The sequence below is a fragment of the Hemitrygon akajei genome, chromosome 29 (assembly GCF_048418815.1).
Source record: "Hemitrygon akajei chromosome 29, sHemAka1.3, whole genome shotgun sequence".
NCBI lineage: Eukaryota > Metazoa > Chordata > Chondrichthyes > Myliobatiformes > Dasyatidae > Hemitrygon > Hemitrygon akajei.
The window spans coordinates 5,735,183-5,759,324 of NC_133152.1; positions in this window are offsets into that span (position 1 = coordinate 5,735,183).

Genomic DNA, 24,142 nt, shown 5'->3' on the forward strand with positions numbered 1-24,142 from the left:
TTCCTTAATGATGGTTGTCGCCTTTTTGAGGCATCGCCTTCTGAAGATGTACTCAGTGCTTGGGAGACCATTGCCCATTACAGAACTGGCTGGGTTTACAACATCCTGCAGCTTTTTCCAGTCCTGTGCAGTGGCTCCTCCATATTAGACAGTGATGTAGCCAGTTTGAATGCTCTCCAAGGTACATCTGTAGAAATTTGTTAGGGTTTTGGTGACATACCAAGTCTCTTCAAGCTCCTAATGAAATATAGCCACTGATGTACATTCCTCGTAATTGCATCAATATGTTAGGCCCAGGAGAGATCTTTGCTCCCCAGAACTTGGAACTGCTCATGTTTTCCACTGCTGATCCCTTGATGAGAACTGTTGTATATTTCCTTGATATCCTCTTCATGAAGTCCACAATGAATTCCTTGGTCCTACTGACGATGAGTGCAACCTGCTTTTGCAACACCACTCAACCAGTTGATCTCTTTCACTCCTGTCTGCCTCTTCTTCACTATCTAAAATTCTGCAAACCATATGGCATTTGAGCTGTGATTAGCCAGGCAGTCATGTATGTAAAGAGAGCAGAACGATGGGCTAAGCACACATCCATGTGGTGCACTAATGCTGATTGTCAGAGAGCAGGAGAAGTTATTTCCAATTTGCACAAGCTGTAGTGTTCCAATGAAGAAGTAAGCAGAGGGAGGTACAGAGTCCCAGGTTTCTCCTGAACTTCTGGGAATAAATTCTTAACCTAGTCAAAGCAACACACACAAAGTACTAGGGGACCTCAGCAGTATCTCTGGAAATGAATTAACAGTCAACAGTTCAGGCTAAGACCCTTTATTGGGACTGGAAAGGAACGGAGAGGAGCCAGAATAGGAAGGTTGGAGTAGTGGAAGAAGTAACAAGCTAGAAGGTGATAGGTGAAGCTAGGAGGGTGGGGGAAAGGGAATGAAGTGAGAAGCCGGGTGGTGATTAGCAGAAAAGACAAAGAGCTGGTGAAGAAGAACCTTTCCCTATAACTCAAAAACTCATTTCCTGGAGACATTTTCTGGGGAGAAACAATAAACACACCAAACTGGCTGGGATGGAATGGGAGACTATACCTTGTATCAATACATTTAGCCAGGTATGGCGGGTCAATTAAGTTAGTGCCAATAGAGTGAACTTAGTTATATATACAAGACACTAAGACAAATTGAGTAAAGCAAGAAATAAAGGAAGGGTCACAACTACATTACTTAAGCAACAATGAATTGGTTAGAGAAATCTATTGATTTGTGATTGGTCTATAATGAGCTAAAGTAATTAGGAGATGATCAGCATCAAGCATTTGCCAAACTTTGAGATTAGGTATTTAAGTTTGTGTATGGAGGGTAGTGTGGCTGTTGAGAGCTCTTCAAGGTGGGTCATTGGTTTGTGCTAGCTAAGTTCCTTGGCCATCTGAAGAAGTCCTAAAGGAAGAAACTTGAGCAGTGAAAGCCCACAGCTGACATCAGACATCTTGTTATTTACTGCTTGACTGGCCATTTTAATGGACACGTTTCTTCACATCTGTTACTGTAATGGTATGCACCATTCTCATTAGGCTGGCTTTTGCATAGCCACCCAATTTATCTGTCTATTCTTTACACAGGAGGGTAACATTTTCAGACTTTCAGTAATGGAAGCAAGACTGAATAGCTGTGGCCAGAGACTGCCATTTCCCACTGTTAATTTCTTCAGCAACCTACAGGTTATTGCATTTCTGCTTTGAAAATGAAGTCCCTTTATATGTTTGTCAAATTCAAATTTTCTGTTGCCTCCTCTTAGCTGGTGCCCTCTTCCAACATTCAGAGTCAATGCAATGCTTTAAGTCCTTTATGGAGTCTTCCACCACACCAAGCACTGACTAGACCCACAGCTGAATTTTAAAAGTCAAATGCCACAGATGCCAGAAATCTGAAATAAATTTGGCAAGTTCCAGAAATACTGTGTTTACAAGTTCTAATGAAAGGTTTAGCTCCATTTCTTCCTGCACAGCACCGCCTAATCTATTAAGTATTTCAACTTTTTTCTCTTTGTCTTAGCCAAATCTTAACTCCTTTTTTTCCTTTTAAATGAACCACACATGGTCTTTTATATGTATTGTTTACTCACTACTTCCTTGTTTTCAACTCCTCTGCATTTCCAACAAGATTTATTGAGAGAGCTTTAAATGGAGATCCAAAGAGGAACCAGCGGTCTTCATTTTTCTGCAGGCATGTCTGTTCCTGAATTCAGTATACCACCATGTGCCTAGGATGAGCCAAGGGAGCCAAGGAACTGGTCACTTGGCTTGCGTTAAAATCTCCATTAACTTGAATGGAGATTCCCAGCAAGGAGACTTGAGGAACACCATGGTGCTGCAGGTAGAGCTATTGCCTCACAATGTCACGGACCCTGGTTCAACCCTGACCTTTTGGGTGATGTCTGTGTGACATAACTCATGGATTTCCTCTGTGTCCTTCCGTTTCCTCCCATATCCCGAAGATGTGTGGATTAATGGGTTAATTGGTCACAAGCATGTAGTTGAGTGATAGAATTGGGGAGGGTTCATGGAAACACAGGAAGAATAAAGAATGGGATTAGTGCAGGATTAATGTAAATGCATATTTATATTCAGTTATTTACACCTTGTGTACTTTAATCATAACAATTTGTGTTTGTTAAATTTACATACATTAAAAGTTATTTACACCAATTTAATAATGTTTAAGTGTCTTTATAAACAGAAATCTTTAACCCTTGCAAAGATAGGCTGCGAGACTCCACCCACAGCCCTGGCCTCTTGTCAAAGGCAATCAGCCACTCTGGGACCAGGGCTTTGGACAGTTCAGACACCACTGCATTCTGTTGCTGCAAACAGGGAATGCAAGCTCCATGAAGCTGAGCCCTCATGCCTGAACGAAGGGAGCATAAACAGTGGCCACTTTGAGCATGATTCAATTTAATATCCTCTGTGAATGTTGCTACCTTAATTTCAGTCGAATGATGTTGCATTGGCTACGGCATACAATAATTACTTTTAGGATAGATAGAGTTTAAATTAAAAACAAGCATTGATTTGTGAGCCTTGTTATTATAGTAACAAGGCATAAGATTAGGAAAAATGAGATTGTCTGAGTGATGATCTGGTCTTTTATATTCAGCTAAAAATACAAGTCAAATTGCTGGTATAGAAACATGAACCCTCCTTTCATCTATAAAATTAATGGCTAAGAAAAAAATGGGAATACAGATTTCAAAGTGTCACGTCCCTAACACACTGAAGTGGTAAATATGTAAAGTACATTCATTAAATAAAAGGGATATTATAATCGCACCATTTATAATCTAACCATTGAAGAATTATGAGTCTTGGTGACAAGCAGCACCAGGATCATAAGAGGATGACTTGTGCTTCATAGAGGTTTGAAGAGCATTCACTTGCTTTCTCTGCTAGATTCTACCCCGGAACACCTTGTGTTGAAGCACTTTTTTGCCATAGTTCATCACTTACATGGTTTCTTTTTCAGTCTACTCATGGGTAGTCAACATGGCTTTGTGAAGAGAAGATCGTGCCTCACGAGCCTGATTGAGTTTTTTGAAGAGGTAACAAAAGAAAATGATGAGGGTAGGGCAGTGGATGTGGTCTACATGGACTTTAGCAAAGCATTTGACAAGGTCCCTCACGAGAGACTCATCCAGAAGGTCATGAGGCATGAGATAAGTGGAACCTTGGCTGTTTGGATAAAAAATTGGCTTAAAGGAAGAAAGCAGAGGGTAGTTGTGGAAGGAAAGTATTCTGCCTGGAGGTCGGTGACTAGTGGAGTGCCGCAGGGATCTGTCCTGGGACCCCTGCTATTTGTGATTTTTATAAATGACCTGGATGTAGAGGTGGAAGGATAGGTGAGTAAGTTTGCGGATGACACGAAGATTGGAGGAGTTGTGGATGGAGCTGTAGGTTGTCAAAGGTTACAAGAGGATATAGACAGGCTGCAGAGTTGGGTAGAAAAATGGCAGATGGAGTTCAATCCAGACAAGTGTGAGGTGATGCATTTTGGAAGGACAAACCAGAAGATTGAGTACAGGATTAATGGTCTGCTACTTAAGAGTGTGGATGAACAAAGGGACCCTGGGGTTCAAATCCATACATCCCTCAAGGTCACGGTACAGGTTGATAGGGTAGTTAAGAAGGCCTAAGGGAAGCTAGGCTTCATTAATGGGGGATTGAGTTCAAGAGTAGAGAGGTCATGTTGCAACTCTACAAATCTCTGGTGAGACCGCACTTAGAGTATTGTGTTCAATTCTGGTCACCTCATTATAGGAAAGATGTGGAAGCTATGGAGAGGGTGCAGAGGAGATTTACCAGGATGTTGCCCAGTTTGGAGAACAAGTCATATGAAGCAAGGTCAGCAGAGCTGGGATTTTTCTCTTTGGAGCGTAGAAGAATGAGAGGGAACTTGATAGAGGTCTACAAGATTATGAGAGGCATAGATAGGGTGGATAGTCAGTACCTGTTTCCCAGGGCACAAATAGCAAATACCAGAGGGTATATGTACAAAATTAAGGGAGGGAAGTTTAGGGGAGACATCAGGGGTAAGTTTTTTACACAAAGAGTTGTGGGTGCCTGGAATGACTTGCCAGGGATGGTGGTGGAGGCTAAAACATTAGGGGTATTTAAGAACCTCTTGGACAGGCACATGGATGAAAGAAACATGGAGGGTTATGGGGTAGTGTGGGTTTATAAGGATTATATGGGTCGGCACAACATGGAGGGCTGAAGGGCCTGTACTGTGCTGTAGTGTTCTATGGTTCTATGATAGGTTTTAAACCATGAAGATAGATACTGATCATCTAAGTAACATCCATGGCCATTCAGCTAACACCCAGGTCAACACACATAAGGCTGGTCGTCAGTCATTTGACAATCAGGCCCACAAAACTAATGTCAGGGCTCTTGAAAGAAAGTAAACAATTGCAAAGGCTGCAAATGTGAAATACAGCAGCAAGGCAGCCAATCAAAAGAGGTGATCGACTAGCAATAGGGATGTCTAGCTCTAAACTACTTTAATATTTCATCTTTTAGATGCATATCATATTTTTTACTGAGTTAAGTATTGTATGTAATTAGTTTTGCTACAACAAGTGTATGGGACATTGGAAAAAAAAGTTGAATTTCCCCATGGGGATGAATAAAGTATCTATCTATCTATCTATCTATCTTTACCTCCCCACACCCTCTGCTTTCCAAAGAAATTGCTCCCTCCTCGATTCCCCTGTCCATTCGTCCTTCCCCATTAATCTCCCTCCCGGCACTTATCCCTGCAAGCAGTTTAAATGCTACATCTGCCCATACCCTCCTCCCTCACCTCCATTTAGTGCCCCAAACAGTCCTCCCAGATGAGGCAACACTTCACCTGTGAATCTGCTTGGGTCGTCTGTTGCGTCCAGTGCTCCTGATGCAGCCTCCTCTGCACTGGTGAGACTCGTCGTAAATTCAGGGACCACTTCGTCAAGTACCTCTGCATAATCTGCCACAAGCTCGATTTCCTGGTGGACAAACATTTTAATTCTGGTTTCCATTCCCATTCTGACTTGTCAGTCTATGCCCTCTTCTTGTACCAAGATGAGGCCACCTTCAGAGTGGAGGAGCAACACCTTATATTCCATCTGGGTACCCTCCAACCTGATAGTTTGAATATCAAGTTCTCCTTCCGATTAACAAAATATTCCTCCCCTCTTCCACTATTTCCAACACTGACCTTTAACTTCCTCTCACCTGCCGACTACTACCCACTGAGTACCCTCCTCCTTCCCTTTCTCCTATGGTCCACTCTCCTCTCCTATCAGATTCTTTCTTCTTGAGCCCTTGACCTTTCCCACCCCACTTGGCTTCACCTATCACCTTCCAGCCAGCTTCTTTCCTCTACCCCACTGTTTAATTCAGGCATCCACCCCCCCCCCACCCCAGTCTTGAAGAAGGATCTCGGCATGAAATGTCGACTGACGACTCTTTTCCACAGAAGCTGACTGACCTGCTGAGTTCCGCCAGCATTTTGTGTGTGTTATGTTGTATTTCCAGCATTGGCAGATTTTCACATGTTTATGTCTTAAAATTTCACTCATTGAGTAATTGGAAGGGAACGGCATTTAAAACAAATTTCAACTTGCATTGTTTATACAGATAACGGAAATGATCTGCTACAAGGTCAAGCATTTTGGTGTTGCCCATCTTGTGACCCAAATAAATTGTCATTTCTGCCTTCATCACAGCCTTGGACATTGCAGATATAGATGTATGCAGCATGCCTCTGACCCTGGTGTACTTTGCTTACAAGTCTGTTTATTTACATTTAGGCAAGGGTATCACTAGCACAGGCAGCAATCTCTTTCTGCCTTTAGTTCCCTGGGATGCCACTAGCAGGTGAAAAACAGAATTTTACAGAACAGAAGGAGTGTGTTTGTCAGACTGAAAATAAACTCTGCGCACCATGCAAGCTTTCAGATCCTGCTCATTTCCCAAAGGTCACATTGTCACACTGGGAAAGTCAAATGTCATGGAAAACTGGTAAATCAAAAGTTAGATTTCATTTTATTTAATTTATTACACAGACTCTTTCTATTAGCCTGTCAGATCTTTCAGATGACAGATCCCTTGATAGTTGCTATTTAGACTTCCAATATGATCTTTCATGTTCTTGATGGCCAGAATGTCAAAATGTTGCATTCTTTGTCATATGAAACAAAATCCCAAATAAAACAAGTAAAGAGTAAGCTAAGGGGCTGTGGGACAGCATATATATTCCCATCGTGATAAGTCGTGAGTAACAAAGTTCTGAGTTTTAAAATCTTTCCGCTGGTATGAAGTGTGCAGTTCACTCATCTACAGCTCTGGAATTAAGTGGTCAGGATTCCACATAATATAGGATCATAAGAAAAAAGAAGAGTTGGACATTCAGCCTCTCTTTGATCTACTATTCCATAGGATCATATCTGAATTCTAACATCAGCAACACTTCCTCACACTAACTCCGTAACTTTATCAATCTCTATCTTAAACAGACACGGCTTCTGGGACTCCATAGCCTTGGGTAGAGAAATCCAATATTCACTCTACATGGAGTGGAGGAATTTGTTCTTGACTCTGTCCTGAACGGGCCAGTCCTTTATTTTGCAACTGTAATCCTGGAATCTAGACTTCCCAGCAAGTGGAAATATCATCATGGCATCTATCTTGTAGAATTTTGTATATTTAAATCACATTACCTGTAATTCTTTGAGGGAGTTTACACTCAGTCTATATAAAGTCATTTATCATAATATGCCCAGCAGCGTCACAGGCACATAGCATCAGATTCACAACATAACTTAGCCACAAGTTTTATTAGAAAGAGCACAAATGGAAACAGAGAGTCAATTTTAGTGCAAAATGATTGACATGGTAATTGTGTTGATAAACTGTAGTCATTGGGATTGTACAGATTGGTTTAAGAACCATTTAGCTCATGCAATAAACCCACCATCCAAAGAACCAATCTGATGAACTACTGCCTTCTTCCATCAAGTATAACGCTCCTTGAGTGAAGATTAGAGTTGAGAACCTTATCCAGATGAGTTCTCACCAAAGCCCTACTAACTGCAGTGTGATATCTTGAACCCTGTATTCAAATACTCTTGGAGTGAAGGCCAGCAGAGTTTGCCTTCCTAATTAGTCATTGTCTCCACAAATCAACTTTCAGTGGCACCAAGCTTCCCCTAAACCTCAACACGAAGCACTGTTGGCATTTGCCTGGAAGCTGAGAATTTTTACTCGTGCAATATAACTCGGAGTCCTGCCATGTGCAGAAGTTCGCTGATGACACGGCCATAGTGGGGTGTGTCAGGAATGGACAGGAGGAGGAGTATAGGAAACTGATACAGGACTTTGTGATATGGTGCAACTCAAACTACCTGCGTCTCAATATCACCAAGACCAAGGAGATGGTGGTGGACTTTAGGAGATCTAGGCCTCATATGGAGCCAGTGATCATTAATGGAAAATGTGTGGAGCAGGTTAAGACCTACAAGTATCTGGGAGTACAGTTAGACGAGAAGCTAGACTGGACTGCCAACACAGATGCCTTGTGCAGGAAGGCACAGAGTCGACTGTACTTCCTAAGAAGGTTGGCGTCATTCAATGTCTGTAGTGAGATGCTGAAGATGTTCTATAGGTCAGTTGTGGAGAGCGCCCTCTTCTTTGTGGTGGCGTGTTGGGGAGGAAGCATTAAGAAGAGGGACACCTCACGTCTTAATAAGCTGGTAAGGAAGGCGGGCTCTGTCGTGGGCAAAGTACTGGAGAGTTTAACATCGGTAGCTGAGCGAAGGGCGCTGAGTAGGCTACGGTCAATTATGGATAACTCTGAACATCCTCTACATAGCACCATCCAGAGACAGAGAAGCAGCTTCAGCGACAGGTTACTATCGATGCAATGCTCCTCAGACAGGATGAAGAGGTCAATACTCCCCAATGCCATTAGGCTTTACAATTCTACCGCCAGGACTTAAGAACTTTTTAAAAGCTATTATTAATGCTTTTTGAGATAGTGATTTAGATGCATATCATATTTTTTACTGAGTTAAGTATTGTATGTAATTAGTTTTGCTACAACAAGTGTATGGGACATTGGAAAAAAGTTGAATTTCCCCATGGGGATGAATAAAGTATCTATCTATCTATCTATCTATCTATCTATCTATCTATCTATGTATGATTGCAGAATTCTTTTTCATAGGTAATCTTCTAATTGTGCATTAATGATTGTCATCTTGTGGAATCCTATGCAGGATACAAAAATCCTCTGAATTTGCTTTGAAAATACATTTAAAAACCATGGCATCAGGAGTTCTCTAGTGCTGAGTTCAATGCAAAGAACAGATGTATGACATTATTTGCAAGACTAGAATATTTTAAGTGAGTCTATCTGAATGTTTTAATATATGTCATGAAAGCTGACTATAGCTCTGCATTTAAAAACTTACAGTCCTGATTGAAAAGCTACAGGACCTAGACCTCTGGAATTCCCTCTGCAACTGGCTCCTCGACTTCCTAACTGGAAGACCACATTCTGTGCAGATTGGAAATAACATGTCCACCTCACTGGCAATCGACAATGGCATACCACAGGGATGGGTGCTTAGCCCACTGCTCTACTCTCTCTACACCCAAGACTGTGTGGCTAGGCATAGCTCAAATGCTATCTATAAGTTAACTGATGACACAACCATTGTTGGCAGAATTTCAGATAGTGATGAACAGGAGCAAAATATACCAGTTAGTGGAGCAGTGTCACAGCAACAACCTTACACTCAGTGTCAGCAAGAACCGATTGTGGACTTCAGGAAGGGTAAGACGAGGGAGCATAAAACAATCCTCATAGAGGGATCAGAAGTGCACAGAGTGAGAAATTTCAAGTACCTGGGTGACGATATCTCTGAGGACCTAACCTGAATGCAGCTTATTGATGCAGCTATAACAAAGGCATGACAGTGGCGATATTTCATTGGGAGAGTTGGTTTGCCATCTAAAACACATGAAAACTTCTACAACATTCTGACTGATTGTATCACCATCTGGTATGTTAGGGGGTGGGGCAGCTTTTGCACAAGATCAAAATAAGTTGCAGACGCATGAAAATAGTCAGCTCCATCAGGGGTGCCAACCTCCATAGTATCCAAGGCATCATCAAGGAGCATCCGTCATTAGGGATCCCTCCTACCCGGGACATGCCCTGTTCACACTGTTACTGTTGAGAAGGAGGTACTGAAGCCTGGTGGTACACACTCAACAATTTAGGAACAGCTTCATCCCCTCTTGTCAGATTCTAAATGGACATTGAAACCATGAACACTACCTCACTACTTTTTTATTTTTGTTTTTTTGCAGTACTTATTTTAACTTAGCTATTTAATAGACATTGACATACTTAATGTAACTCAGTTTTTCTCCTATATTTATTTATCTATCATGTATTTCGTTGTACTGCCGCTGTAAAGTTAACAAATTTCACAACATACATTGGTGATATTACCTCTGATTCTGATTGTGATGTATACCTAAATTGCTCTAAATTTTCTTCAGTATTTTTACTTTCCTAAAATGCTTTGATGCTGTTTTCACACATTTTAAATGGTTTTGGAATTTTTGAAGATATTTATTTTCTTGTTCTTTATTTCCAATAGTAGGTGCAGCAACACTTTCTGCAGATTTCTTTTCATCTTTGATTCACTGAACTTCTCCATACTGCCTACCTCTCCACAGGTGTCCCAATGTGTTCCCTAAACTTCAGATTCTAATAAACATCCAAACAGCAGGTCATTCCAGACTACTGTCAAACTTACCTGGAAACTTTAGGAGTAATTTATTGGATTTCGATATCTCTGGATCATTGCCAATTCTAAATACCTTTACAACACTGGTGGTGAGCTTCCTTCTTAAACCATTGCAATCCTTCAGTGCTCTGCTACTTGGAACGAGTTCCAGGTTTACATATTTTGATGATAAAGTTCCATAAATATACTTCCAATCAGCATGGTGTGCAATTTCAAGGAGATATGCATGAACTCTCTATATGGTCAGTCTTGATGTTAGTGGTTGTATTTTGGAGGTGCATTTTGTGGATGGTACACTGTACGGTAGAGAATGTAAGTAGTGGTTGTTGAACGTTAGTGAAGAATGTGAGTGCCAGTTATTGTTTTGTGGCAGCAGTAAAGTACAAGACATAAAAATACAAAAAAATTACAACAAAATGAAATAAATAAAAGGAATAGTGAGGTAGTGTTCATGGGTTTACGGAATGTTCAAGAATCTAATGGTGGAGGGAAAGAAGCTGTTCCTAAAAAATTGAGTGTAGGTCTGGTTACTGTACATCCTCCATGACAGTAGTAATGGGAAGAGGGTGATAATGGTCACCTTCTTGAGGCAGTGTTTTGAAGATGTCCTTGCTCGTGGGAAGCTTGTGCTCGTAATGGAACTAGCTGGGTCTACAACAATCTGCAGCCTTTTTTGATCCTGTGCATTGGTGCCTCCTACAAGGATGTGATGCAACTAGTCAGAATGCTCTCCACAGTACATCTGTAATGCTTTTCTGGAGTATTTGGTAACATACCAATTCTCCTCAAATTCCTAATGCTGGTATGCCTTCTTCATGATTGCATCAATATGTTGGGCACAGGATAAATCCTTTGAGCGGTTGAGCCCCAGGATCATGAAGCTGTTCTCCCTTTCCACTGCCGATCTCTCAATGAAGACTGGTGTGTGGTCTCCTGACTTGTCTTCCTGAAGTCCACAATCAATTCCTTGGTCTTGCTGACATTAAATACAAGGCTGTTGTAGTGACACTAATCAGGGCCTGTACTCGATGGAGTTCAGAAGGATGAAAGGGGATATCATTGAAACCTTCCGAATACTGAAAGGTCTAGATAGAGTAGATGCAGAGGGGATGTTTCCATTAGTAGGAGGGTTGAGGATCCCAAGGCACTGCCTCAGAATAAAGGTAAGATCCGTTAAAATTGAGATGAGGAGAAATTTGTATAGCCAGAGGGCAGTGAATCTTTGGGATTCATTGCACAAGGTGCTGTGGAGACAAAATCTCTGGGCGTACTTAAGGCAGAGATTAATGCATTATTGATGGGTAAGGGAGGGGGTGTTTAAGGATTACAGCAATAAGGTGAGATAGCGGTTGGAAAAGAAATTGACCACAATTGAATGGTGGAGCAGACTCAATGAGGTGAGTGGCTTAGTGCTGATATTGTACTTTAAAGACTTACCATATGCCTGGTTACTGAATGAAATACCATTCATGTACAATGCTTTGCCTGGAATAGTGTCAAACTTTTTGAGTGTTGTTGGGACGGAATCCATTTTGGCATCACAGTCATTCACACGTGTGATCCTGAGCTTCTGCTTCCCAGTCCTGCTAATTTGTCGTCTCTTCCCCCTCTGATCTTCCACTCATTGACTCACTGCTCCAGAAACAGAACCTCATCTTCTGACAGATAAACTATATCATTTGGGATCAAAAGTGAATGAACAATTTCAGAGAATCGACCATTCCTGCCATATACTTACACTTATGGATTCAGTGGGTCTCTCTGCACCTCTGGTAATGTCAGATTTGATTTATCGCCTCCAGTCTGACCTTTGTTTACCAATCAACCACTCTCACACTCTCTCTGCCAGCAACACTCTCTCCTTCAGTCCATTCTGTCTCACTTGGTTTCCATCCTTATATACTCCTTCACTTTTGTTCTCCCACCTCTCCCACCTCAAAACATAATTTAAAGTGAGTCCTAGTGCAAATTCTACCATTTACAGAAGATCTCCTTCCTCCCCCTCATGACAACTCATTGCATAAACACTGTATTCTCATCTCTCAGCCTATTACTTTGCTATCATGAATTTGTTTAGTAAACCTCCAGTCAACCAAGTCAGTTTTGCATTGTGTACCATGACTTTTGTCATCCCTTCAACTCCATTGGAGAATCCACTTCTCCAAGGAGAATAATCCCTATCTCTCTTATCCATGGTAGAACTTTGGAAATATCCTACACTCACTTCATTGGCTCTGCACCATGAGTTCTGGTGTCCAGAAACGGAAAAAGTTCTCCATCTTTGACTTAACTAGAGTTTGACAAAGCTTCAACATTACTGCATCACAGCCCTTTTTCATATGTGCCACAATATTTAAAGATCTGTGTGTGCATTCCATTGCCTCCCTCTATTCATGCAGCTCTTTCATGATGACTGAGTTAATATTGTCTTTGAATCTTGTATCCTTTCAAGCTGCATCAATACACAGTTAAATATAATGTGGAGATTTATTTTAACAGCTTGAACTTGGCCTTCTGCTTTTGCAACCTGACATCATTTGCAACATTTTCTTCCAGTATTTGTTTCAGTAATATACTGTATAAGCAAAAAGAAACAAAAGATTTAACCAATCATCTATCCCAATCATTAACCATCTGGAAAACAAGACCTAAATAAAACTAAATGCTGGAAATATTCAGCAGGCCAGGCAACATCTAACCAAGAATCTCAGATCTAAACATTAATCCAGTTTCCCCCTCTGCAGATGCTGCCTGGCCTGTTGAGTGATTTCAAAATGTTCCATATTTATTCGTTAAATAGTTAGGATGATAAGTTTGTTTACTATTAGCGCCTACAGTTTGCTTTTCAATTTTCATTACTGTAAAATTGATTGAATTAGATGGCAGATGGAATTTAAGTGTGAGGTGTTGCACTTCAGCAGAATCAGCCAGGGTAGGTCACACACAGTGAACACTGCGGCACTGAGGGGAATGGTACAGCAAAGGGATCTTGGAATACAGGTCCATAATTCATTGAAAGTGGCATCACAGGTAGATGGAGTCATAAAGAAAGCTTTTGGCATATTGGCTTTCATAAATCAATGTATTGATTACAGGAGATGGGATGTTGTATTGAAGTTGTATAAGATGTTGGTGAGGTCTAATTTGGAGTATTGTGTGCAGTTTTGGTCACCTACCTACAGGAAAGATATAAACAAGGTTGAAAAAGTGCAGAGAAAACTTACAGTGACGTTGCCAGGAGATCTGATAGAGGTATACAAAATTATCAGTGGAATAGATAGGGTAAATGCAAGCAGGCTCTCTCCATTGAGGTTGGGGGGGGGGGTGCTACAACCAGAGGTCATGGGTTAAGGGTGAAAAGTGAGAAGGAGAACATAAGGGCAAACTTTTTCACTCAGAGGGTCATGAGGGTACGGAATGAGCTGTCAGTACAAGTGGTGCACGTGAGCTCAATTTCAATGTTTGGATAGGTACATATATAGTAGGTGTATGGAGAGCTATGATCCCAGTGCAGGTCGACTGGAGTAGGCAGTGTAAATAGTTTTGGCATAGACTAGATGGGCCAAAGGGCCTGTTTCTGTGCCGCATTTCTCTATGATTATTAGTCCAGTTCACGTGAATAAATACAGAGATGTTCTCAATCTCCCTAACTATATATTCAAGCTAACATTAAGAACGTCTGACTGAAAATCAGATGAGAATCTTACAAATATAAACTACCTATCAAGCACAGGCTACTTATAAATAATGGACAGAAGTTTTCCTGCATTGTTGAAATAAACATTGAACATGGAATATGGACCTATACAGCACAGAAATTGACTCTTAGGCCCACAATGTTGTACTGAACTAATTAAAATCTAAAGTAATCCCTTCTGCCTAATCATGTGTCTAACCCTCCATTCTCTGCACATACCTGTGCCTATTGAAGAGATTCTTAAAATGCCTCTGTCACATTTGCCTCCACTACCATCTCTGGCAACTCATTCCAGACACCCATCACTCTGTGCAAAACAGCTTGCCCTGTACATCTCCCTTGAATGTACCCCCTGTTAGGTTAAATGCACGCCCTCTAGCATTAGACATTTCAACCCTCGGAAAAAGCTACAGGCTGTCGACTCTGTCTATGCCTTTCATAATCTTATGATCATCTATCAGGTCTTCCGTTACCTTCAGCTGCTCCAGAGAAAACAAACCTGATCCTTATAGCACACGCCTTCTAATCCAGGCAACATCATGGCAAATCCCTTCACATCCTTCCCATAATGGGGCAACCAGAACTGAACACAATGTGGCCTAATCAGAGTTTTATAATGCTGTAACATAACCTCCTGATGCTCGAACAGGGTGCCTCAACTAATAAAGACAAGCATACCATACATATTCTACACCACTCAATCAACTTGTGCAGCCAATTTCAGTAGTAATGGACTTGGACCCCAAGACCCCACTGCACATCAACACTTTTAAGGGTCTTCCCATTAATGGTGTATTGTCTGTTTACATTTGATCTTACAAAATGCAACAATTGTATCTGAACCTGCTCTATATCTCGTTGGCAATCTTTTACACTATCAAGAATGCCTCCAGTCTTTGTATTGTCTGTGAACTACATAGCCCAGCCATCCATATTTTCAGCAAGGATCGTTCATATGTGGCAAAGATCCCAGTGTGGACCCTGCTGAACACCACAAGCTCCAGACCTCCAGCTAGAAGTCCCATCAACCACGGCCCTCTTGTTTTCTGTGGATAAGCCAGTTCTGAATCCTAATGGCCAATTCACAATGGATAGAATGCATCTTAGTCTTCTGGATGAGTCAAACATTGGGGACCTTGTCATGCACCTTACTAAAATCCATATAAAGAATATCTACAGTTCTACCTTCATCAATCATCCTTATTGTCTCCTTGAAATGCTCAATCAAGTCAGTAAGACAAGTCTTGCCCCCTACACAGCCACGCTGTCTGTCCGTAATTAGGCAATGGTTTTCCAAATGGTCATATATTCTGTTCTTAAGAATCTTCTCCTGTAATGTCCCAATCACTGACATAAGACTCACTGGCCAGGATTATCCTTATTTCTCTTGAATAACAAATGACATTAGCTGCTCGCTTCTCCACTGGGACTTCACCCATGGCATAGAGAGGACGCAAATATTTGTCAAGGACCCAGCAATCTCATCTCTTGCCTCTCTCAATAACCTGTGGTATAATCATCAGGTTTTGGAAATAACTCATCTTAATGTTTGTTAAGAGCTCCAACACTACTTCTGTTTTTTTAATCTCAAAATTCCTTGGCATATTACTATGCATAATAATCTCACTATTCACCATGTCCTTCTGCTTAGTAAATACTAATACAAAGTATTCATTTGGGACCTTCCCCATAGCCTCCACCTCCAAGCAGGTGTTTCCTGCTTTATCCTTGAGTAGTCTAACCCCTCCTTAATTATTCTTTTGCTCTTGATGTCCAAATTCTTTCATGTAATATGCAAAATCAAGACTACAACTGGCATCTCAGTTAAGTACAGTGGAGGGGTGTATTGCAAAGGCTTTGTGCTTGTTGAATTCCTCCACCATCATGGTGATTTTGAACTGGCTGCAGGAGCTTTGATGAGACTATGGGAATACAGCCATGGGAACATGAAAGTTAGGTGAAGTATGCTGACAAGTGATAATTGGTTCTGGTCCGGTGGTTCGAGCTGCTGCTAAAGTTTTGGTCCACTTACTGGAGCACTTCATATCAGTGGAATGGGTATAAAAGTGGAGTGATCAGAGTGCTTGAGGGAATTTTTCAGGGCTTTATCGATGAGTTGGTTGCGAACGTCACCATGGATTGGCAGAACTGGAGGTGTGCTGCAGTGAGGGGGGCTGTGCCTGCCTAGATATGTATTTTAATGCTTGCTCTGTTTTGCTCTAATAAATGTAGATCATTACAATTTGTGTCTTTTTGCCTATCTGTGTAACGTAATATTTTGGTGGGTGTGGTAAAAAGCAAAACAGTAAGAGTAAGAAGGAAGACCCTCTGCAATGAATACTGACTACCTGTGTGGACAGTTCACTGTGGGTTTGGCAGCCTGGCCAGATTTCTAGTGGACCATGGATGGGAAAGCAAGCTGGACTGCTGAGGGGTGACGATATGTCCGTACTAAAGGGGTTAGGGTTCTTGCTCAAGACGAGGAACCAGAGGGGGAGTTTTGCCTGCTTGCAGCCATCAAAAATCAACAATATGAGACAATTCCTCAGAAAGGGTAAATAGGGAATCTTATACATGAGGTAGAGGCATTGAACCAACACTGCATGACCATGTCAGAGGCTGCCCCGTCAATGCAGACCTGAGCTGAGGAGCTGAAAGAAATGAGTGTCAACATCACCTACCGCCCGACCAATGTCCAGCAGCAGGAAGCGGCCTATAGGGCTAATTGGCTACCAAACCCTCAGAGAAAGCCTGGGCTGTCTGGGGTCATATTTTGGAAGTGTGTGTGGGGGGGGGGGGGTGGAATGACCTGGTTACCTGGGATGGAGATATTTAGTTTGGAGGTGAGGATCAGGATGAGAGGCTGAGAAGTTTGCTCTCCTCCTGATGTCCCCAGTCCTTGAAAGCATGACCAACTAGTGTTATTATGTCCACAGAAACATGGTCTGACAAATCATGTTCTCCAAGCACCCCTCAGCCTGTGGGGTCTCCCAGCACTCAGGGACAATCCCACACCCTGGAACCATGTGCATCCGGCTTGAGAAAGAGTGGGAGGGGAGATCTGAAACAGTGATCACCTTGGTGGTGACAAGGGATTACACCTCTCAGGAGCTGGTGGAGCTGGGCAATCGGTACGGACAGAAACTGGGGGAAGCATTGGTTCAGTGGTTGTGAAGGATATGGAATAAAGGGGGAGCTGGCATGATCTTATCCGACTGGGAAATGGACGTCCTGGGAGGAAAGATCTTTGTGGGACAGAGTAATGGCCATAGTAAAGGTTAAACACCCCTCCCTGTTAGATTGGGATTTTAAATCTCGAGAAGAGTGGAAACCAGTGCAGGAATGGACTAAGGCCCTCTGTCAGTGGACCTTGATCACTGACATTTGTGAGGGTGGGGGGTGACCTGCTGGTGGATCGAGAGTTCACATCAACCTTGTAGGGTACCTGGTAAAAATGGCAACCCCCCCACCCTACCATCTGAAGGGAATAATACTACAGCTCAGGGCCAGTGGAAGGTAGGACAGCCATCAGGCTCTTGGAGGGGTTGGAACGTGTAGGTGGGGCTCATTGCTGGGTGAGAAAAATAGAGAGGCACAATGGAGGGTTGTCCCACATGACCTGTTAGGAGATGTTTTTGTGCCTGCTGAAGGCAGGCATCCCAAAGGAGTGAGTGAACCGTTGGCTTGCATGCTTAATCGAAAGACCATTGTCAAATTAAGAAGGGAGAGGAGATGCAGGGGGGCACAGGTGCTCCTGCTGAATCCCTAACCTGGGGGGGGGGGAGGATTCCTCCAAATAACCCTCACTTGAGGCATTGCAGAAATCTCTTAGAGACCTGCAACAACTTCCTTCTCTCTGCCTATAAAATTGTTCACCTCACTTGAAGTTTTCATGTTTTTTTGTTTTTCAACATTGAATCACTGTGGATTTAATTTGGCTGTTTTGACACTGATCAACAGAAAAGACTCTTCTGAGTCAAAGTGAAAACAGATCTCTACAAGGTGATCTAAATTAATACAAATGTAAAACACAAAATAATTGATGGCATAAGTATTCAGTCCCTTCAAGTTAGTATATAGTAGTATATAGTATATAGTAGATACAGTTATATAACAGTTATAACAGTTACAAAACTGCTCAAGAACTGTTGGATTGCATGGGGATTGTGAGTGAACAGCCCTTTTCAAGTCCAGCCACAAATTCTGAGTTTGATTGAGGTCTGGACTCTGTGTTGGCCACCCCAGGACATTAGCTTTGTTGTTAGGCCATTCCTGTGTGGCTTTGGCTTTGTGCTTGGGGTCATTGTCTTGCTGGAAAACAAATCTTCTCCCAAGTCACAGTTCTCTTGCAGACTGCATTAGCTTTTCCTCCAGGATTTCCCTGTATTTTGCTGCTTTCATTCTACCCTCTACCTTCATAAGCCTTCCAGGGCCTGCTGCAGTGAAACACCCCCACAGAATGATGCAGCCACCACCATGCTTCACAGCAGGGATGGTGTGTTTTTGATGTGTGGTAGTCTGATGGCCAAGAGGCTCAAGTTTGGTTTCATCAGATCACAGAACCTCCTTCCAGCTGACTTCAGAGTCCCCACATGCCTTCTGGCAAACTCTAGGTGAGATTTCAACAGTGGCTTTCTCTTTGCCATTCTCCTATAAAGCTGCAACTGGTTTAGCACCCAGGCAACAGTTGCTGAATATGTAGTCTCTCCCTTCTCAGACACTGAAGCTTGTAACCCCTCCAGAGTTGTCATAGGTCTTTGGTGGCCTCCTTCACTCATCTCCTTCTTGCATGGTCACTCAGTTTTTGAGGATGGCCTGTTCTAGGCAGATTTACAGCTGGGCCATATTCTTTCCATTTCAGGATGATTGTCTTAACTGTATTCCAAGTGATATTCAGTGACTTGGAAATTTTTTTGTATCCATCTCCTGACTTGTGCTTTTCAATAACCTTTCCACAGAGTTGCTTGGAGTGTTCTTTCGTTTTCATGATGTAGTTTTTGCCAATATACTGACTCACCAGCAGTTGGACCTTTCAGATATTGCTGTATTTTTACTACAATCGATTGAAACCCCCTTGACTGCATATAGGTCACCAAAACAGAACTCCATTTAACAAATTATGAGACTTCTAAAACCAATTGGCTGCACCAGTGATGATCTGGTGTGTCATATTAAAGGGAGTGAATACTTTATGCAATCACTTATTTTGTGTTTTGTATTTGTAATTAATTTAGATCACTTTTTAGAGATTTGTTTTCACTTTAAAACAAAAGAGTCTTCTTCTGTTAAACGATGTTAAGAAAGATGAATTAAATCCACTGTGATCCAATGTTGTAAAACAATAAAACATGAAAACTTCCAAGGGGGTGAATACTTTTTATAGACACTGTAACAATTATACTGAGACATTTATATCAGGTATCTCCGAAAAAGACCACTTTCCAGTGGGGTTCCAACCAGCAAGTCATCTTTGAGACTGCCACACAAGCTGTTGAACAGGCTCTCCCCCTGGCCCCAAGGTAACATGGGATAACTTTTGAACTCTGCCACATCTTGAGTGGCTGAATGAAATGTCATCGGGTTCATCTGGGATTTTGGACTAAGACCATTCCCAAAGCTGAAACCAGTTATAACCCCTTTGAGAGACAGCTCTCAGCCTGTTACTGGGCCCTGTAACCCACTGAGGTGCAAAGATGTTGGGCTTGAGACACCATCTACTCGTTATGCAATGGGTAAAATCCCATGATGTGACCACAAAGTAGACGGAGCTCAACGTGCTTCTAAAGTCAAATGGAAACTGTAGATTTAACTGTAGATCGGGTGGAGCAAAGCTATGATGGAGTGAGCCACTTCTATGAGCAGGTTATGTCCCTACCTGCCAAAGACCTTCGCCCACTCTGATGAGGATGTGGCTCTCGACCCTTTGCCTATACAATAGGGCAATCCATATGATCAGCTAACCCCGGAGAAGAACAGCGTGGACGATTCACCGGCGGTTCCAGCCTTTGGTGGAGTGGCAACCAGTGGGTAGATGGCTGCTGCCCTTCACCCTGCAAAAGGGCAAGTGGTGTTACAAGAATCATGTTAGTAACAGTGATCAGTTAGGCACTGTGAGAATCTGTATTTACTGACAGATGATTTTGTGGTCTCAACTAAAAACACATGTGAATTTTTATAATGGAATAGCTCTCTTCTATTTTGTTCTATTGAACTCTATTGATGGTTTTAAACCAGTCAAACCAGATGACGAGATTACTTCTACAAACCTGCCTGTGGTAAACTATGTGTATACCTGTCTGGACTTGCCCCTCTGCTGACTGCTCCTGTGGCTCCTCCCACAGACCCCTGTATAAAGGCGATTAGAGGTACTGCTCCCCCCTCAGTCTCCAAGATGTCGTGGTCACGTTTGCAGCTAATAAAAGCCTATCTTTTGCCTCCCGTCTCCGAGAGTTATTGATGGTGCATCACTGCCATTTTACACAATAAACAGCTTTTTATCAGAGAATAATTTCAAATTTAGCAGATCATTAGCAGAAACTCCTTATGACCACATTCAAGTGCTCAGATTCAGTGATCCCAGAGGAAGAATCAATTCATCAAACAGTCAAAAATGGTGGCTGCAAAGACTCTCACAAAATGGCTGCCTCTGTTCCTGCTCATTGACTGTGGTTCTTTCTGGCCAACAGTGGTTACTGTAGGGAATGGAGGATCCAGCCAGCTGGCAGAACTGATGACTGTAACCCTGCACCTACATGAGATCACAGGGTCGGTACGAACATACACCGAATCCTGGGCTGTGGCAAGTGGCACGGCAGTATGGATGCCCCCTGATGGGAGATACATAGGTGGCCCCTGTGGGGCAATTTTATTGGGAAAACATATGGGACAAAGCCCTGTTGCAGTAGATCACTGTCTACCCTCAGTTCGGCAACTCTCTTCCCCCCCCCCCCCCCCCCCATTCCTGATGAAGGGTCTCGGCCCGAAACATTGGCTACTCTTTTCTCACGGATGCTGCCTGGCCTGCTGAGTTCTTCCAGCATTGTATACGTATTCTTTGATCCACAGCATCTGCAGTTGTATTTTTGTGTTTTCGCTGTCTACCATGTAGATGTCCACACATCTCATGACTTGGATTTTCAGAAGGTATTTGATAAGGTGCCACATGTGAGGCTTCTTAACAAGATAAAATCCTATGGGATTACAGGAAAGACACTGGCATGGATAGAGGAATGGCTGACAGGCAGGAGGCAGTGAATGGGAATAAAAGGGGCCTTTTCTGGTTGGCTACCAGTGACCAGTGGTGTTCCTCAGGGACCGCTACTTTTCACATTGTTTGTCAGTGATTTAGAATATGGAATTGATGGCTTTGTGGCCAAGTTTGCGGATGAAATGAAGATGGGTGGAGGGGTAGGTAGTGCTGAGAAAGCAATGCAATAGCAGCAGGTCTTAGACAACTTGGAAGAATCAGCAAGAAAGTGGCAGATGGAATACAGTGTTGGGAAACGTATGATCATGCAGTGTGGTAACAGAAACAATGGTGCGGACTATTATCTAAATGAGGAGAAGGTTCAAACATCAGAGGTACAGCGGGACTTAGGAGTCCTTGTGCAAGACTCCCTGAAGGTTAATTTACAGGTTGAGTCTGTGATAAAGAAGGCAAATACAATGTTGTCATTTAGTTCAAGGGGAATGGAATATAATAGCAAGGAGATAATGCTGAGCCTTTATAGGACACTATTCAAGCCGCACTTTAAGTATTGCCAACAGTTTTGACCCCATATCTCCGAAAAAATGTGCTGTCATTGTAGAGTCCAGAGAAAGTTCATGAGGATGATTCTGGAAATGAAAGGGTTAACATATGAGGAGCATTTGGCAGCTTTGGGCCTGTATGCACAGGAATTTAAAAGAATGCATGGGGATCTCATTGAATGCTGAAAGGACTAGGTAGGGTGGATGTGGAGAGTATGTTTCCCATGGTGGGGGTATCCGGAACTAGAGGGCACAGCCTCAAAATTGAGGGGCAACCCTTTAAGGAGGAATTTTCTTAGCTAGAGAGTGGTGAATCTGTGGAACGCTCTGCCACAGACTGCGGTGGAGGCCAAATCCATGGGTATATTTAAGTCAGAGGATGATCATTTCCTGATCGGTCAGGGCATTAAAGGATATGACAAGAAGACAGGTGTGTGGGGTTGAGTGGCATCTGGAATCAGCCATGGTGGAGCTGACTCAATGGGCTGAATGGCCTAATTCTGCTCCTATGTCTTATGGTCTGATGGACACGAGCAAACGGCACACAACACTGCCATTGATCAGATAATGACACCGTGGCTACCCCAGAAGATGAAGATCGGGGTTGTTTGGCTCTGTGGGCAAATCAGAAGAGCATCTAGGGTGGAAGAAATGGGCAGAGGCCCGAGGGGTGGTGCTGACAGATGATGGAGCCCAGACTGTGTGTCATAAGTCGGGTGTTGAATCAGGACCCAACGGCAGGACACAGACACTGGAGTCCCAGAACCAGGACGAGACGGAACCCAAGGACGGGACGGGATGCAGTCTAGGCAAGGGAAGCAGGACCAGGACGAGGGACTGGGAACAAGGAGCCTGGGGTGGACTCCGAGCCTGAGACTGGACAAGGACCCAGAACCTGGGTCTTGCCTCGGGCTCGGACCGCCAAACCCAGTGAGGACATGATGAGGCTTGGCTAGGGACTTGGGGTCTAGAGGCTGCAGGCTTGACTCGAGGCTTGAGGCTAGAGGCTGCAGGCTTGGCTTGAGGCTTGAGGCTAGAGGTTGCAGGCTTGACTTGAGGCTGCAGGCTTGGCTAGGGACTTGGGGTCTAGAGGCTGCAGGCTTGGCTTGAGGCTTGAGGCTAGAGGCTGCAGGCTTGGCTAGGGACTTGGAGTCTAGAGGCTGCAGGCTTGGCTTGAGGCTTGAGGCTAGAGGCTGCAGGCTTGGCTAGGGACGGGGTCTAGAGGCTGCAGGCTTGGCTTGAGGCTTGAGGCTAGAGGCTGCAGGCTTGACGAGGCTTGAGGCTAGAGGCTGCAGGCTTGGCTAGGGACTTGGGGTCTAGAGGCTGCAGGCTTGACTCGAGGCTTGAGGCTAGAGGCTGCAGGCTTGGCTAGGGACTTGGGGTCTAGAGGCTGCAGGCTTGACTCGAGGCTTGGGGTCTAGAGGCTGCAGGCTTGACTCGAGGCTTGAGGCTAGAGGCTGCAGGCTTGGGTCGAGGCTTGGGGTCTAGAGGCTGCAGGCTTGGGTCGAGGCTTGAGGCTAGAGACTGCAGGCTTGATGTGAGGCTTGAGGCTAGAGGCTGCCGGCTTGACTTGAGGCTGCAGGCTTGACTCGAGGCTTGAGGATAGATGTTGTAGACTTGGGTCGAAGGACTGCCGGAAAACCTGGAGTCTGGGGTCCGCGGACCGGACTACAGACTTCGAACTAAACCACCAGACCGTGGCAGCAAATTGTCCAACATGCCAGCAGGTGAAGCCAAGAGGTTGGCTGGTGGGCCCCTGGGGAAGTCCAGACGGGTACAGGGGCAGGCTAGATTTGGGAAGTGGACAGCTGGAACTCCAGACCTGCAGATCACGGAAAGTCCCCAATGTCCTGACATGTAGCAGTGTCTGGTCCCCCAGAGGTAGAGGTGGCTCATAAGATGACAGGGCGTTCAGTCGCGGCGGCTTCTAGCGAGTCAACAAAAGGTGTTATTGTCTTTTTAAGTGTATTTTTTACAATTGCAAGTCCCAGCTGGACGTTAAGAAGTTAAAGTACAACAAGTGCACCCACCAGTGCGTTAGCCATTGGTGGAGAAACTGACGGAGCTGGATGGTGCAGATCTTACTGCTGCCTGCGTCAGAGGAGTCGGTGCACGGCCGCAGTGTGCGGTCTAACAGCGAGTGATCATCTTAGTCACTTCTCTTCTGATCACAAGATCCTCTTGGGTATTGTTAATGTGGAACGCTGCAAGTCTGATTCACAGAACAAGAGAAAATCTGCAAAGCTGGAAATCCAAGCAACACACACATTTTAAGCCCAGACCCTTAAGCTGAGTAGAGTTAAAAGTGGTTGAAGGGGAGGGAGGAACACAAGGTGA